General features: G+C 35.5%; 1 pseudogene; it reads right to left on the reverse strand.

The window, feature by feature from the left end:
* The window catches only part of LOC119529484, a 74238-nt pseudogene that overhangs the window by 27262 nt on the left and 28023 nt on the right, over positions 1-18953 (reverse strand).

An 18953-nucleotide genomic window follows, 5' to 3' on the forward strand; every position in this document is an offset into this window, starting at 1 on the left:
GAACCAATTCAACATTTGGTCTCTCATTTCTCTGAATTCTACTTTATGCTGATGTATCTTAATCTATTTCTGTTGTTGTCTGCTGAGATTGGGACCTTGTACTATCTAATTAATTCCTAAATTCCCCCTAAAATTGTGTTGTCACCTCACAGTGATTAGGAACAAAATGAACTCATTCTCAGCACAGAGACGTTTTTCCACTAAGTGTTTCCTATCTCAGTAAAATTCACCAGTGTCCAAATAACCTCCACGATGGAAATTCAGTCTTCATGGAATCTATACTTACCAAATCTGTGTATTTAATCCAAAGTTCTTGTGAAAGCAACTTTATCTTTTTTTCTACCATGGTAAATTCCCTTGTTCAGAATTCTATCATGTTAGATTCTTAGTTTTTTGGTTTTTTTTTTTTTTTTTAGTTCTAGTTTCCTGGCCCACCAACCTGTTACCTGAATGATAGCCACAAGGACATTTTTAAGAGTGTCTACATCACTTTTCTGCTTAACATTTCAATGTGAAGACCAACATACTTAATATTACTCATAAAAACACCTGTGACCTGGAAAATAGAACTAGAATGGAAAACTAAAGTTACCTAGCCCACGTATCTGTTACTGAGACAGCATGCTTTAAAAGAAAATAAGGATAAGTTATAGTGTCTTAAGGTATACAAAAGCCTCCCATTTAATAGACTTACCTTAGGTAAAGGTTTGGCAGGCTTGCACTGCAATCCTCCAACAAACTCAAAATTAGGTAAATATGGACGAGGATATTCAAAATCCCAAAATGTTCGAATTAGCCAAATTTCAGCTTTCCCCACAGTCTCACATAATGTAGTGGGTCTTCCTGGAGGAAAGAAAGAATGGTGGGTGGGAAGATTAGCATAAAAGATAAATGAAAACAATTGCACTGGCAATTTTCTGCTAAGCTATGAAAGGAAAATCAATTTGTATCCCCTAGAAACCCATGGGTTCTAGATGTCAAAATGTAGTGCATTAGGGTGCATTAAGGTTCTAATATGAAACAATTAGAATGTAAATAAGGAATGTAGATAAGAAATAAAGAAAGACAGAGGAAAGGTGAACAAGATAAAAAAAGAAAGAAAGAATGAAGGATGAAGAAAGGAAGGAAGGCAGGAAGTAGGAAGGAAAGAGGAAAGTGGAAAGAAGAGAGAGAAAGGAAAAGAGATAGAGATGAATGAAGTACAGGAGAGTGGAGAGGGCAAGGAATTTTGCATAGAAAGAATAGCTTTAAGTAAGTGTACTGGTACCACAATAGGTTCAATCAAAATTGAACCATAGCTCCAAGATACTGATGAATTTATTACTCATTTTTTTTCTCTCTGGTTAAATTACAGATGCTGGTTCATTCACAACATATCTGTACAAAATCATCAGTCAATAGTTTCCAGTTTCCTGTCAGGAATATACTTGCCTCATATTTAAAAGATGTCATCACTTACATCCCACTTTATCCTCCTTAGTCAATTCCATCATTACTATGGAAGGGTCATTAATTTCTTAGTAACAAGAGCCTGTGTAATTCACATCCATATTGACCCTCTTTTGGAATGTAAGGTACACATGAACATACCATTATTACATGCTTACTTTTATTTTATCTTCAAATGATGTTTTTTAAAGGGGAACAAATTCTAGGTATTATTAGGAATTATGTACAAAATAACTACCTTTACAAATTACCAGCTGGATCATTTCAATAGGAGGAAAGCATATTTTAAAAATAAGAGAAAGAAAAGAGAATCTCAGCTGGTGGTCATATGTATGTCAGGAAAAGCACCTTTTTTGAGTCTTCACATTCTAAGTTTGAAGTTATGCTTCAGGTCATTTATTCCAATAACTTACTCTTGTTCAAGCCATGTGAATAAAATAATATGTACAATTTTTGGATTACATTTTTAAAAAAGGATATTGCTTGTCCTCCATTTCTCTTTAACTTTCTCTCTAGTCAGAAAACAAATGTCCTTTCTTAACCTTATGGAAAAAACTGCACCGTAAGGGGTGCCAGAGTAATATCATACTTAGTTCCTGGATACATGGATGACTTGATAAGCAGAATTGTCTTTCTTCCTTTGAACAGTTAATCAAAAGAAATTAACTTCTCTGCACCTTAGAGCATGGTATCTGTTTTCTCTTTTTCATTGCAGCTTATACTGCAAAATTAACTGGTTTAATTTAGGTGAGTAATGATGGTAACTTTCACCAGGATAATGCCAATGCATGTGATAAAAAGAGTGGAATTCTGTGTACATTTTGAGGGTATAGCTGATAGGAATTTCTGGCAAATTCTTTGTGGAGTAGGGGAAAAAAGAGAGACCCATGTTGTGGCTTGTATTTTTTATTTGAGTAAGTGCATGAATTAAGTTTCCATTATCAAATGGAGAAAGATAGGAATAACATGTTTGGGGTGGGGTTTGAGTTGGAACTCAGGTTTAAATAAGAAAATTATGAAACACTAGTTGACATCCAAACAGATATGTGGAGTAGCAAAAGGGATTTATAAGGCTGCAGTGCAGGGGAATACATGCCACTAAGAAATGCAAATTTTGGAGTCTTCAACTTACAATTTATTTAAAATAGCAACAAAAACAATGAAGTATTTAGGAATAAACTGAAGGAAGGCCACAAAAGACCTATACAAGAAAACTACAAGAAACTACTAAAAGAAATTGAATTGGACCTTAAAAAAATGGAAGAACCTAATTATGTTCGCATATTAGAAGACTCAATATAATTTAGATGTCAACTCTACCTAAACTGATTTATATATTCAATGCAATACCAATTAAAACCCCAACAACTTCCTTTGAAAAAGTAGAAAAAAACAATAGCCAAATTTATTTGGAAGGGCAAGGTGCCCCAAATAGCCAAAAATATCTTGAGAAAGAGGAACAAAGTAGGAAGTCTCACACTACCTGACTTTGAAGCATATTACAAAGCTACAGTGCTATCTCTGTCCTGGCATAAGGACATAGATACCAACAAATGGAATAAAATTGGTGTTCAGAAATAGACTCTCACATCTATGGACAATTGATCTTTGATAAGACAGTCAAGCCAAACAACTGGAAAAGAGCAACCTCTTCAATAAATGGTATTTGGAGAACTGGATATCCATTTCCAAAAGAATGAAAGAGGACTCCTACCACACACCTTATACAAAAATGAACTCCAACTGGATCAAACACCAAAACATAAGTGCTGAGACCATAAGACTCTTAGAAGAAACTGGAGGGCAATATCTTAAAGATCTTGTGATAGGAGGTGGTTTCCTAGACCTTACACCCAAAGCATGAGCAACCAAAGAACAAATAGACAAATGGCATCTCCTCAAAATTAAACACCTTTGTACGTCACAGGACTCTGTTGGAAAAGTAAAAATCCAGCCTATACAATGGGAGACAATATTTGGAAATCACATATCAGATAAGGGATTATTATCCCAGATATATAAAGCAATCTTGCAAGTCAATAACAACCCAATTTAAAAAAAGGGCAAAAGACATGGACAGACACTTTTCTGAAGAGAAAATGCAAATGGCTCAAAACCATATGAATAAAATGTTCAACTTCACTGGCTATTATGGAAATGCAACTCAAAACCACAGTGTGATATTATCTCACACCTACCAGAATGGCCATTATCCAAAAAACAGAAAGTTTCAACTGCTGGAGAGGATGTGGAGAAAATGCCACACTTATTCATTGTTGGTGGGCATGAAGAATGGTGCAACCAATCTGGAAGACAGTGTGGAGGTTCCTCAGGAAGCGAATTATAGATTTACCATATGACCCAACTATTCCATGGCTAGGTATATACTCAAAGAAACGGAAAGTTAAGGCACAAATGAACATTTGTAAACTGATGTTTATTGCAGCACTTTTTATGATTGCCAAGAGATGGAAGCAGCCCAAATGTCCATCAATGGATGAGTGGATAAACTGTGATATATACACATGATGGAATATTATGCAGCTGTAAGACAGAACAAAGACATTGAACATATAATGTGGATGAAACTTGAGGACATTATGTTGAGTGAAGTTAGCCAGAAGCAAAAGGACAAATACTGTATGGTCTCACTAATATGAACTAACAATGAGCAAACTTTGAGAGTTAAAAGCTGATAACATGGGCTACCAGGAGATAGAAAGAGGGTAGAGATCAGGCATTTGATGCTGAAGGATTACAGAATGTTCAGCAGGATTGATTGCATAGCTCCAGAAATAGATGGCATAGTACTGTGAGATGGTAGCACAATATTGTAAGTACAATGAACAAAGATGTCTGTGAGTAAAGGTGAAAGAGGTGGGATGGGGGATGTATGACATCAGAGATAAAGATAACTGATAAAGACTGGGTCTGTATGACTTTGCAAAACTGGAGTGGCCAATGACTGTTAAATGTACAAATATAAAAATGTTTTTACATATGGGAGAATGAATGAATGTCAACTATGCAGATTGTTGAAAAAGGGATGGTATTCGGGAAAAAAACATAATCAAAGCAAAGAGGAGTCTATGGTCAACAGTAACTTTGTAATATGCTTCCATTAAATGTAACAAAGGGAATATACCAAAATTAAATGTGTATGAGAGTGGGATATCAGGGAGGGATATGGGATTCTTGGCAGTGGGGTTGTTTTCTGTCCTTACTATCATATTTTATTGTGTGACATTTTATTTTCCTTTTTATTATCTTTTTTATTATTCACCAAAAAAAAAAAAAAACTTTTTCATAGTGATCAATATGTTCAAATGCTGACTGTGGTGATAAATATACAACTATATGATGATACCACGAACTGCCTATACACTGTGGATAATTGTATGGTACATGAATATAGCTGTATAAAATTGTAGGAAAAATATGAATATGGGTAAAGGTGCTGGAGAAAACATGGAGAGAGTCATGTACCTATCTACTGTTTATGAGGAGGCAGAATGGTGTCGCCTTTCTTGAGGTCAGTGTGTGGTGGTTCCACAAGAAGCTGAGTATGTGTGGGCCATGGGGTTCCTGTAACATCATTATGTTGTACATACTTGGGAGAACTGAGAACAGAGACATGAGTGGACATTTGCACACTGGTGTTTATGGAGGCAGTATTCAAGATATGTAATGGGTGAAGGTGGCTAAGGGTACACCTACTGAGGAACAGAACGGTGAACTGTGGTGTATGCATACAATGGAATACTAAGCAACCATGAGGAGTGAAGCTGTGAGACACACAATGAGGTGAATGGATCCTGTAGACAGCATATTGAGTGAAGTATGCCAGAAACCAAGGCAAACACTATAATGCCTCACCAATGTGGACTAACTACAATGTATAAACTCAGAATTGAATCTTAGAGCACAGCCTAACAGGGAAATGATTATTGTGATGATCACTAGATTGTAAGCAATTATAGCAGCCAAATCCATTCCTGAATTGTAATGGCTATCTGCAAAGTCTGTGATGCTGATCCCTTTTTTAATAACTTGATTGGTGTCTGGAAGATTGGGTGTTTAAGTGACACCTGAAACTCAGAGCTAGAGCCTGGCAGATATGAAGTCAGTATTAATGCATACAGCAATGGTTAAAAAAAAAAAAATAACCTGGAAAAGAGCCCAGACTTCAATTAGAGATATGCATGAAGCAGATCTGGTTAAGACTAAGGCAAATCAGGCCAAAGGGTAAAGGTTGAAACTGACTGTGTGTTACAACTTCAACTTCCATGTGAGTCCAAGGGAAGAGCTGTTTATTTGGTTTAGGATCTATACTTTCTAAACAATATAACATCTACAGCCAGTTTGTTCAAACACCACAATTACATTGAACTTTGAATAGGAAATGAGATATGGTAGGTTTGTATAGGTTAGAGTGAAATAGCAACACTTCCTCAAAGTAATTTGGGCAGAGAATAAAAATATATATGCAGGGCCCCCCTGAGGAGCTGGGGGAAAATGCAGAAGTGTTGGACTTCATCACCTGGATTGTTGCTGATATTCTCACAACATTCAGGAGTGACAGCTTTCTATGCTGAGCCCTGTGTCTTATGGCTTGCCCTTATGAAGCTTGTTGCTGCAGGGGAGAGGCTAAACCTGATTGTAATTGTGCCTAAGTGCCTCCCCCTGAGTTCTTCTTTGTTGCTCAGATGTGGCCCTCTCTCTCTAGCTCACTGCCCTCCTCCACTATGTGGGACCTGACTCCCAGGGGCATAAATCTCCCCGGCAACAAAAGATGTGTCCCCAGGGGATGAATCTGGGCCAGGCATCATGGGATTGAGAACATCTTCTTGACCAAAAGGGGGATGAGAAATGAAACAAAATAAAGCTTCATTGGCTGAGAGATTTCAAATGGAGTTGAGAGTTCACTCTGATGGACACTCTTACACACTATATCAATAACACTTTTTATGTTTTAATGTATTAGAATAGCTAGAAGTAAATACCTGAAATTATCAAACTCCAACCCAGTAGCCTTGACTCTTAAGGATGATTGTATGACAGTGTAGCTTACAAGGGGTGAGAGTGTGATTGTGAAAACCATGTGGATTGCAATCCCTTTATCCAGTGTATGGATGGATGAGTAGAAGAATGGAGACAAAGACTGAATGAAGAGTAGGGTGGGATGGGACGGAGGATTTGGGTGTTCTTTTTTACTTTTATTTCTTATTATGATTCTGATTCTTTCTGGTGTAAGGAAGGTGGAAAAAATAGATTGTGGTAATGAATGCATATGCTGGTACTGTGAACAGTTGATTGTACGCCATAGATGATTGTATGGCATGTGAATATATCTCAATAAAACTGAATTTCATTAAAAAAGATAAAAGGTAAAATAGGTGAAGACTGGAGCCAAGGAGGCCACTTAGGAGGCTTGTGCCAGTATTTTAAGCAGGATATAGGGAGTTGATATAATATACTGATAAAATGGATATAAAGAGAGGATGGCTATAAATGTCAAAAAAAAAAAAAAAAGAGAGAGACAAGAAGATGAATTTTGTCAATCATTTAAAACACCGAATTAAGGGATAGCTGTATGACTGTTTCTTCTGTTTTATGTTTCTTTCCTTCATTAAAATATTTCCTTCTGTTCTGCTGGCTGAATTAGGAAAGCCATCAGAAAATATTACCAGTGAACTGTGCTAGCAATTGCTTTCTTATTATGCTCTATTTCATTAAATTAAGAAAAACTGAAAAATAAACAAACAAAAACAGCAGGGTACTGACATAATGATAGCTATACTGACCAATAGAACCAAAGTGAGAGTTTGGAAATAGACCTTAAAATTTACAGTAGTTGATTTTCTTGCAATTTTTTAAATTAAATGTTATTGAGATTGTTCACATACCATACAGTCATCCACAGTGCACAATTGTCCATGGTACCATCACACAGCTGTGCATCCATCACCACAATTAATTTTTTTCAATTTTTAGAATATTTTCATAACTCCAGAAAAGAAATAAAAACAAAAAAGAAAACTCACATCCTCCCATACCCCTAACCCTCCTCTAGTATTGATTCATAGTATTGGTATAGTACATTTGTGACTGTTGATGAAGAATGTTAAAATAATACTAACTGTAGCACATAGTTTGCAATAGGTATATATTCCCTATAGACTCCTCTATTATTAACTTCTAGTTATAGTGTCATACATTTGTTCTAGTTCATGAAAGATATTTCTAATATTTGTACCGTTCATCACAGACATTGTCCATCACAGGATTCACTGTTTTATACATTCCCATATTTTAACCTCCAACTTTCCTTCTAGTGACATATATGACTCTAAGCTTCCCCTTTGCACCACATTCACAAACCATTCAGCACTCATCATTATTCTCACAATAACATGCTACCATCACCTCTGTCCATTTCCAGACCCTTAAGTTCAACCTAGTTAAACATTCTACTCATAATAAGCAACCATTCCCCATTCTTTAGCCTCATTCTATACCCTGGTAACTCATATTTGATATCTGTGAGTTTACTTATTATAATTAGTCCATATCATTGAGACCATACATTATTTGTCCTTTTGTGACTGACTTGTTTCACTGAATATTGTTCCCTCAAGATTTCTTCATCAGCCCTATTTTTAAGACAGTTTTGTTCACCCACCATACTTTATGTCCTAAGTAAACTATGTTTCCCTGTATAATCACATATGTATGTATTCACCACCATCACCATGATATATATAAGGACATCTCCATTTCTTCCACAAAGAAGGAGGAAGAGTCAAAGAAGGTAGAGAGACAAAAGAAAAAGAAAGAAAAAACATGGCAGGTAGAAATCAACAAAAGGAAAGATAGACTTAAACTCAAGTATGATAAAACAGTCAGACAATATTACCAGTGTCAAGACTTCCATACCCATCCCTTATGTCCCCCTCTTATAGGCATTTAACTTTGGTATATTGCCTTTGTTACATTAAAGGAAGTATATGTTTCTGTTAATTGTAGTCTCTAGTTTGCATTCATTGTATTTTTCCCCAATACCACCTCATTTTTAACACCTTGCAAGGTTGACATTCTTTGTTCTCCGTCATGTAAAAACATATTTGTAAATTTTATCACAGTTGTTGAGCACTCTAGGTTTCACTGAGTTATACCATCCCATTATTTATCTTTTGTTTTTCTTCTGGTGTCCCACATGCTCCTTACCTTCCTCTTTCAACCATACTCACAGTCATCTTTGTTCAGTGTACATACATTGTTGTGCTACCATCACCCAAAATTGTGTTCCAAACCTCACGCTCCTGCCTTTTCCTATCTGTCTGTAGTGCTCCATTTACTATTTCCTGTAGAGCAGGTATCTTGTCAAAAACTCTCTCATCTGTCAGAGAATATTTTAAACTTTCCCTCATATTTGAAGGATAGTTTTGCCAGATATAGGATTCTTGGTTGGCAGTTTTTCTCTTTCAGTACCATAAATATATTACACCACTTCCTTCTTGCCTCCATAGTTTCTACTGAGAAATCCACTCATAGTCTTATCAAGCTTCCCTTGGATGTGATGGATTGCTTTTCTCTTGCTGCTTTTGGGATTCTTCTTTGTCTTTTATATTTGATAATCTGATTGTTAAGTGCCTTGGTGTAGGTATATTCACATCTAGTCTGTTTGGGGTATGCTGCACTTCTTGGTTCTGTAATTTTATGTCTTTCATAAGAGATGGGAAGTTTTCATTGATTATTTCCTCTGTTATTGCTTCTGCCCTTTTTCCCTTCTTTTTCTCATTCTGGGACACCCATGACATGTACATTTGTGCTTCTCTGTGTCATTAAATTCCCTGAGACATTGCTCATATTTTTCCATTCTTTTCCCTATCTGTTCTTTTGTGTATAGGATTTCAAGTGTCTTTTTCTCCAGTTCCTGAATGCTTTCTTATGCCTCTTGAAATCTGCTATTGTATGTCTCCACTGTGTTTTTCCATCTTTTGTGTTGGGCCTCTCATTTCCGTAGAATCTATCAGTTGTTTTTTCAAACTTCTGATTTCTACCTTATGTTCACACTTTGTTTTCTTTATATCCTTTGTCTCTTTTGCCATATCTTCCCTGAACTCTTTGACTTGGTTTTGAATGGATTTAGCATATTTACTTGAAAATCTTTAATTGATTGTTTCATTAAAGTGAGACAATATCACAACTGTAACTCTATTGATACTAGGAAATATATCTATTGATATTAGGAAAATATACCCCCTAGAGAATTATCTTCTGCTTTTGAATTACTCCTTATTGTCTCTGATTCTATCTCCACCCTGTCTGGGTCAGAGCACTGCAAACTGAAAATGGCTGGGCCTTTTCTCCATTGAGCCACTCAGTGGAGAGGGAAAATGGGGAAGAAAGCACCCCCCCCTTCAGAGCCAGCCCACTGCCCCAAGCTTCACCCATCAGTCAGAGTGAGCACCTGTCTTCTGGGCTCCCTTTCCTGGTGCACAGGCATTTTTTGGCTCTCCACTTTCAGTCTTCTCTAAAAGCCTCTGTATTTGTTTTTATTTATTTTTTTCCATCAGCCACACCTCCTCTCTACTGGGAGTGGACCTCAGAGTACTTTGCTGCTTGTTGCTTGTTTGTCTATGTGTGTAGCTTTTCAGCAGTCCACCTTTGTTAATTAAAACCCCAGTTAGAGCTGGATTATTGCTGTATTTGCTCACTCTGGGAATGCTTCTTTCTCTCACAGTGAGGTCTTTCAGTTTAGCCTCATATGGGGGGAAGGGGCTCCCACATGGTTCTACAGATTTTACTTACAGTAGTTTATGCTGCAATCTCAGCTACTCAATCCAATCCAGGTTAGTGTATGATGTGTGGACAGTTGTGGTTATCCCCCAGAAGTTGTTCCAGATTGTTTACTAGTTGTTTCTGGTTGTTTATTAATTGCTCCAGGGGACTAACTAAATTACACACCTCTCTATGCTGCCATCTTGCACCTCCTCCTTATGCTAATTGATTTTTGACAATGCTGCCAAGACCACTGAACTGGGACATTTCAGTATATTCAAAAATCTTCTGGTGGACAATGGTTCCTTAGACTTCACACCCAAAGCAAAAGCAACACAAAAACAAAAGAGATAAATAGGTCCTCATCAACATTAAATACTTTTGTGCTTCAAAAGTCAAGAAAATGAACTGGCCCACTCCACAATGGGAGAAAGTATTTGGAATCCATATATCTGATAAGGTTTAATATCTACACTGTATGAAGAAATCCTGCAACTCAACAATAAAAAAGACAAAAAACACAATTAAAAATGGGCAACAGACATGACTAGACATTTTTTCCAAAGAGAAAAAAATACAAACGGCTAAAAACACTTTAAAAGATGCTTGTCTTCATTAGCTTTTAGGGAAATGTGAATCAAAACCACAATGAGATTATCATTTCATACCTGCTAGAAAGCCACTGTTTAAAAACCAGAAAACTACAAGAGTTGGAGAGGATTTGGAGAAATAGGAACCCTCATTCATTGCTGCTGGGAATGCAAAATGGCACAGCAGCTGTAGAAGACAGTTTGGCAGTTCCTCAGGAAGCTAAGTGTAGGATTGCAATGTGATCCTGGCAATCCTGCTAATAGGTATATACCCAGAAGAACTGAAAGCAGGGACTCAAACAGATATTTGACACCCAGTGTTCACTAGTGACATTATTCACAATTGCCAAAAGATGGAAACTACTCAAGTGTCCATCAACTGATGAATGGATAACCAAAGTGTGGTATATATACAATAGAACATTATTCAACTGTAAAAATGAATGAAGTCCTGATGCAACTAACAACAGGGCTAAGCCTTCCGGACATTACATTGAGTGAAATAAGCCAGAAAACAAGGAACCAATATTGTACATTCACAATGTTATGAACTAGTTTAATAAGCAAAGTCAAAGAGTTAAACTCTAGAACATAGGTTACCAGCAGATAGAATGAGTGTCTATATGGGCAGCTGATTATTTATTTACATAGAGTTTTTAATTAGGTTGAATATAAAATTTGGAAATGGGTATATGTGATGGCAGCACATTTTGGTGAGTGTAATTAATAGATTTAATTATGTGATTGTGTTAAAATGGTCCAGTTTAGACCCATGTAGATACTAGAAGTAAAGCTACAGGATAAAACATGGGACTGTATAACACAATGGACCTTATTGTGGATGATGACTGTGGTTAATAGTATGAATATAAGAATGTCTTTCATTAACTAGAACAATCTACATCACCCATTATAAGGTGTCAAGAATAGGGTTATAAATAGGAAAAATACAGTTAATGCAAATTAGGGACTAGAATTAACAGTAATATTTTAATATTCTTTCATCAGTTTTGACAAAGTTACTACACCATTGATAAGTGTGGAACAAAAAGGGGCTATAAGAGATATGTGGTTTTTCTTTTTGGAATAATGAAAATATTCTAAAATTGATTGTGTTGTTGAATATACAACTCTGTAATTATATTGAAAGTCTTTGTTTGTATACTTTGAATTGATTGTACGGTGTGTGAAAATAACTCCAAACAAAACTGGTTAAAAATTTTAAAAGCAATCAGTAGTTTTTATATACACTAGCAATAAGCAATCGAGGAGGAAATAGAAAATTTCCATTTACAATAACAACTATAAGAATCAAATATCTAGGAATAAATTTAGTAAAGGGTATAAAGGATCTATACCAGAAAAACTACAATACCTGGGTAAATCAAAGAGACCTAAATAAATAGAAGGACATTCCATGCTCATGGATTGGAAGATTAAATATTGTTAAAAGGTCAATTCTGCCCAAATTGATCTACAGATTCAACAAACTCGTATAAAATTTCCAGCAGCCTACGTTGCAAAAATGGAACAGCCAACTGTAAAATTTATTTGGAATGGTGAGGGGCCCTGAATTTCCAAAAACATCTTTAGAAAGAAGAATGAAGTTGGAGGGCTCATACTTCCTGACTCTAAAGCATATTACAAAGCTACAGTGGTCAAAACAGCATTGTATTGGCACCAGGGTATATCTCAACCACTGGAACTGAATTGAAAGCTCAGACTTTGACTCTTCACACCTATGGCCAATTGATTTTGATTTTTTACAAGACTGCCAATTCCCTCATTGGGAAAGACTTGTCTCTTTCAACAATGGTGCTGGGAGAGCTGTATATCTATATTCAAAAAAGTGAAAGATGACTTCTTTCTTACTTCATATGCATATTAATTCAATATGGCTCAAAGACCTAATATAGGAGCCTAGAGTATAAAACTCTTGAACAAAATGAAGGGAAGCAATCTTAGGATCTTACGTTAGCCATGGTTTCTTAGACTTCACAACATAAGCACAAATAGCAAATGAAAAAATAGATAAATGGAACCTACTAAATAAAACTTTTTGTGCTGCAGAGGCTTGACACAAAAATGAAAAGAAAAACCTACTCAGTGGGAGAAAATATTTGAACTATATATATTCAATGAAGGTTGTATATATCTAGAATATATAAAGTATCATAAACAAGACAATAAAAAGACAAAAAACACAATCTAAAAGAATGGCCAAAGACTGACTTGAATAGACATTTCTACAAAGTGGAAATACAAATGAACTGAAAAGCACAACATCACTATTAGGGAAATGCATATGAAAACCACAATGAGACTATCATTTCACACTACTAGAATGGCTACCATTAAAAAACAGAAAATTATCCAGTGTTGGAGAGCATGTGGAGAAATAGAAACCCTCATTCATTGCTGGTGGGAATGTAAAACAGTGCAGCAGCTGTGTAAGACAGTTTTGACAGTTCCTCAGGAAGTAGCAAGTAGAATTACCATATGATCTGGCAATCCACTTACTAAATATGTAACTAGAAGAACTGAAAGCAGGGACTCAAAGAGACTTTTGAACACCAATGTTCATAGTAGCATTATTCCACAATGTCAAAGATGGAAAAACTCAAGTGTCCTCAGCTGAGGAATGGATAAACTAAATGCAGTATATACATGCAATAGAATATTATTCAGCTCTAAAAAGAATGAAGTCTTGATGTAGGCAACACAGTGATGAACTTTGAGGACATTATTTGAGTGAAATAAGCCAGACACAAAAGAACAACTAGTGTATATAATCTCACTAATATGAACTAATATGATCAGCAAACTCATAGAGTTAGAATCTAGACTACAGATTATACAAGAAAAGATTGAGGGTTAGAGAATCAGGAGTTGATGCTTAATTTGTACATAAGTTTCATTTTGGCTGATTGTAAGGGCTTTGGAAGGGGATGGTGGTGATCGTAGATCATTATTGTGAGAGTATTTAACAGCATTGAATTAGTATGTAAATGTGGTTGAAAGAGGGAAATTTTGGGTCATGTATGTTATTAGAATGTTATTAGAATGAAGTCAAAAGATAAAACATGAGCCTGTATAAACAGTGAACCTTATTGTGGATGATGGACTTAGGGTTAGTGAAGTACAGTAGAAGAATATTTCTTTCATATATCATAAGAAATTTATGAAATATAAGAATATAAGAAGATAGTGTGATATATGAAAAAATAAATCTAATGTAAACAGTAGGACTATAGTTAATAGTAATATTTTATATTCTTTCAATCAATTGTAAAGTATCAATAATAGGTGGGTATATTTTACAGGATTTTTCTGTATACCAACAGCTGTCTCTAAAAAAAATTAATAATTTTTTTAAAAAAAAGGTGGAGAGAGGCCCCAAAACATGACAAGAGGCAGAGGCCAGTATGAAAATGCCCTATATAATGTAAATCTGATGCTTGTGATCCAAAGATGTTGCCAAAACAGGAAATTTCACTATTTGTTTTCAATATTTGTTGTTTTATGTTCTGATGTAATCCAGAATTGTTTATGCACTGTAAATATTTCTCTTAGATTTACAGATACTAATAATAAACTTCAAATATTTTAGAGACAGAATGACATTTTCTCTCAGTCTGGTTAAAAATGTAGGAATAGGTAGAAGAAAATGAAGATTAGGGAAACCAGAAGCAGAAAAAATATAATTAAACATATAATAAAGAATGGGGGACTGAGGTGAAAAGACAGGGTCAATAAGTAGCTTATGCTAGTAAGATGCAAAACTGAGGAAAGTTAGAGCTATCCACTTCTTTTCACCAGGGGAATGATATTGCAAATCTTGTTATAATAAGTAGCACAAGGACAGCTATTACTGTCAGTACACACTCTTGCTTAATGGAAATGATTTTCCCTATTCTTCCCAGTAAGAATGTGTCTGTTCCTCTTGCCTTCAACTTCTTACCCTCTGAGAGGGCTTTCTTCATAACCCTCATATCCAAAAGAATTCACAGTGATATATATAGAAATTTATCTCTTCCATTTATCTCTGAACAGGGACTTGAAGCAAGATTCTTGTCATATTTAACCTCGAATCTATTGTGCCTAACGTAATCCTGAAAAACAGGTAGTGCTTAGTAATTAGTAAGTATTTACTGTGATATCAATGCAGTATAAATTCAGTCATGTCTAAAGTAAGAATTTTGAAGTGGATTCCTTTGATATTGGTTCTGTGAAACAATTTATCATTTTAAGATCACTGAGCTAAATTAGGTAATATTGTAGTGTCTAATATAATCCTTTCTTTGTTAGTTCATATCCCTAGGTAATTCTAAAAGATGATGGAATAAAAACCTGACTTAGATGAATTCAGATAACAGCTAGGTGTATAAAAATTACAAAGCCAAACACCTTTAGTAGAAATGGCAACCAACTTAAAACAGGTAGATTAATAAATCGCTGAAGGGAAAAAATCAACTCTCTTTTAAGACTTCCAGATGCAAAGTCTTTTAATAGTCTCTATTTAACTTTGAGGGCTCTGTTAATACTCTCCCAAGAAATATAGTGCATCCATGAAACTCTTCAGTATGACCAGCCATGATGAAATAGTTGACATAAGATTTTCTGAAATTCCATCTAAAATTTATGAAATGGGTAAGAAGGACAGGTACTAGTTTTACAAGAGAAATTGTTTAAATCAAAAGGTGATAATTAGTGATTCTCAAACATTCTCAAAAGTTGTTAAGGAATGTTCAAGCAAAGCAAAAAATGTACAAAATTCGGTCTCATTTTTAATGTAGATCATATTTCAGTTTATTACTGGTATCCAAGCAAAGAGGTATCTCCTTTACACAAGCATTATACGCATATTACCAAAACAGGTATAATAGCGTATCTAAAACCTATATGAAAATTCAGCATACTGGACTTATTTGGTGTTTACTTACATGTAACAAACAAAATCTCTTAATTAGATTAATATATTTGCGTGTTTTACATTTTGGCTTGTTTCAAAGGCATCTGTTAAGTATAAGGAAGATAACACACAGAAATGCTTAGAAGACTCTGAAGAAAGAGTAGCTATAGGAAAATCTTTTTTGCCTCCACACCTGCAATTAGTTACTAATGATCAGATCATTGGTATCACTTGAAGAGTTTTACAGGATAGACAGAATTTTAAAAAGGGCTTTCTTTCATCATTGTGGACTTTTCTTACACTTTGGTTACTAGTTTAGAAAGAGAAGTAGAGTCTCTTACCTAATGCTTCACTGTAAAACTGATCCCAAATCTGAACATCATGTTGCTGGAGCCAGAAGTCAAAAAAAAGGGAAAGCATGAGATTTTTCAACCTTTCCAGAAGATCATCTTGCGTCTAGTACAGCCATGGGAACAGGCACATAGGAAGGTGGAGCTGGAAGTTTTCCACATATTCTCTCCAACATGCCACCTATAAAAGTCCTTAATGTTGCACAAGGGGATTGCAAGGAACTCAGCTATAAGCTCTCCACAGGGCATCACAAGATCTATAATCATTACATTGTAGATAGTGTCCTTGAGATTCTTCATGAGAGTCTGATTGTACATGACATTCTCACACAGAATTTTCAGATCTCCAGTTGACCGAAGAGAGCAACTCTTGTAAGTTTATTGCTGATTGCAAGTATGAAAATTTTGCATGTCAGTAACAGCTTCATCCAAAAATTCATTTAGTAAATTCTAAGCTTTCTCTCTTTCATTTGGCACATAAACCACCTTGTGTGGAAGGCTTGTTGTGGTCAATGATGTAATTGTGTGAAAGAAACAGCACCGTCACCTCATGACCCCTTGCCATGAGTTCCTCCAGAATGATCTTCATGTTGAGCCAATGGCTCATGTCACAGGGCCACACCAGGACCTTCCCACACAATCCACACCCAACACAGCACAGCTGCAGAAGCAGTACCAAAACCCACTTCTCGATCACCATGACAGCAGCTCTATCACACACTGGTCTGCAGGAGTTTTTGTGCTGCTGGGTACAGATAGAATATGGCAGTCAATCAAAGGATAAATTAAAATTTGATTTCTAGAGATAGGAAAGGACATTTATATGCACTGAACTTTGTTCAATGTTGTTTTTGGGCATGGCACAATCTGATCATTTCTGGCAGGGAGACTAGAAGCAAAGTTGACACAAGGAGGATACTCAAAAGTGAATAGAACAGCATGAGAAAGAGAATGGTTTCTTTAGTAGACACTAACTTGGTGTTTATGGAGTAGATTTTGTTACAGGGGCAGTGCAGAAAAAGAAAGTTATTTCAAATAGTGTGCTTTGGAGAGCATCAATTTCTGTATTTTAGGCAGTGTTTTAATCTCTATAAAATGATGTCTACTCAAATTTTCAAATCAGGTTCATAAGTTAACCATGTTTGTCCTTAGTATAACTGTTTCTGCCATCTAAACAGAATTTGAATGGTAGACAAGAGAACACAAAATAGTGTCATGTGTTAAGGAAATATATATCAGAAAAGCAAGATTGATGAAAATGTCAGTGAGTACATAATGTTGGTTTGGTAAATGGAAAGCATAGAATGAGAATTCTTTGATGAGAAATAGAGGTGAGAAATAGGTAAAAGATGTAGTAAGCGCTTTGGTTTCCAATTTGTGTAACCAGCGAATTACAATGATTCTAGCAAAGACAAGAAACCAAAAAGGAGGAGTTACTGTGGAAAGATTTTTTTTTTTTTTTTTGGCCTGCAGTTTGTGGGTAATGATTAGACACATCTTGCCTATGGAGATACCTATCCTATTTGGCCAGTTGTTTTAATTTCCTAACTGCTAAAAACAAACAAACAACAACAAAAAAAAAAAAAACAAAAAAAAGCACCGTACCATACAATGGTTTGGCTTGGCTTACAGATAGGAATTTATTGGCATTTATTGGCTCACAGTTTTGAGGTGAAGGAGGTCCAAAATTGAGGTTTTAGCAAGGTGATGGTATCTCCCAGAAGATTCTGGCATTCTGGGGTTGGCTGCTGACTATCCTTGTTCTTTGGCTTTTCTGTCACATGGTAGTTCATATGCTGGTGTTTTCTATTTTCTTTTGGTTCTGTTAACTTTTGGCTGCTTCTGATGGCTTCTCTCTTTCAGACTTTCACTCTGCTTATAAAGGGCTCCAGTAATACAGTTTAAAGCCACTCCTGATTCAGTGGGGTCATTGGATAACTGTAACAATACTTTGAAGTTTTCTTATCTACAAGGGGTCCACACCCACCAGAATTCACACCAAGACCAAGAAAATATCTGAACTGGGCTGCACAGTTCAATCCACTAAATGTATGAACACTTGAATTTTTTGAGAAGTATATTTAATAATGTAGGTTTGATGTCCAGTCATCCATACATTTTTCAATTCATTTTAAATTCCCCTCTAAATACATTATTTCATACCTTCAACAAACAACTTTTAGAAATAACTTACTATTTGAAAAGTTTACACTATGCACAGGACATAAAGTTACGAAAAAGATACAGTTTCAATTTAAAGTAGAAATATTGCAGACTATAATTCAGTTAACCAACACCAATTCTACAAGTGTAATGGGGATAAGTCTTAGAAGATATGAATACCTAAAGAGGGGCCAATCCTATGAATGTGCTTGCTTGGTGGAGGAAGGAAATGATGAATAATGATTTAGCTTAGTCTTTAGGAGTATTATAGCAGGTTGAAAAGCATCATTTGAGAGAAATGGATTATTGATACATGTGTGTTTGTGTGTTCTAAGAAGCATGATGTAGGTTATACAAAGGACTGTATTTAGATATAAAATTTTGTGGAATAGATAAGCTAATGAAATTTAAAATCTATGACTTTTTAATATTTTCCTAAAAATAGATTTTATGGAAGGTGCAAAGGTAAATCCAAGGTCAGGGATTAGAGAGCAGCAATGTATTTCATCATTATATTTTCCATAATATCTGGTGCCAACTCTGAGTAGAGATAAATAAAAAAAATCACAAATGGGGAGACAGCAGAGGACCATACCAGAAAAAAAAAAAAAAAAAGAGAGAGAAGAAATAGTAGTTGAAAATCCTTTTTTAAGAGGATAAATAACTCAGAAGTGATAAGGGAAAAAACTGATAAATTCATCTTCC

The sequence above is a fragment of the Choloepus didactylus genome, chromosome 3 (genome assembly GCF_015220235.1).
Source record: "Choloepus didactylus isolate mChoDid1 chromosome 3, mChoDid1.pri, whole genome shotgun sequence".
Classification (NCBI taxonomy): Eukaryota; Metazoa; Chordata; class Mammalia; order Pilosa; family Megalonychidae; genus Choloepus; species Choloepus didactylus.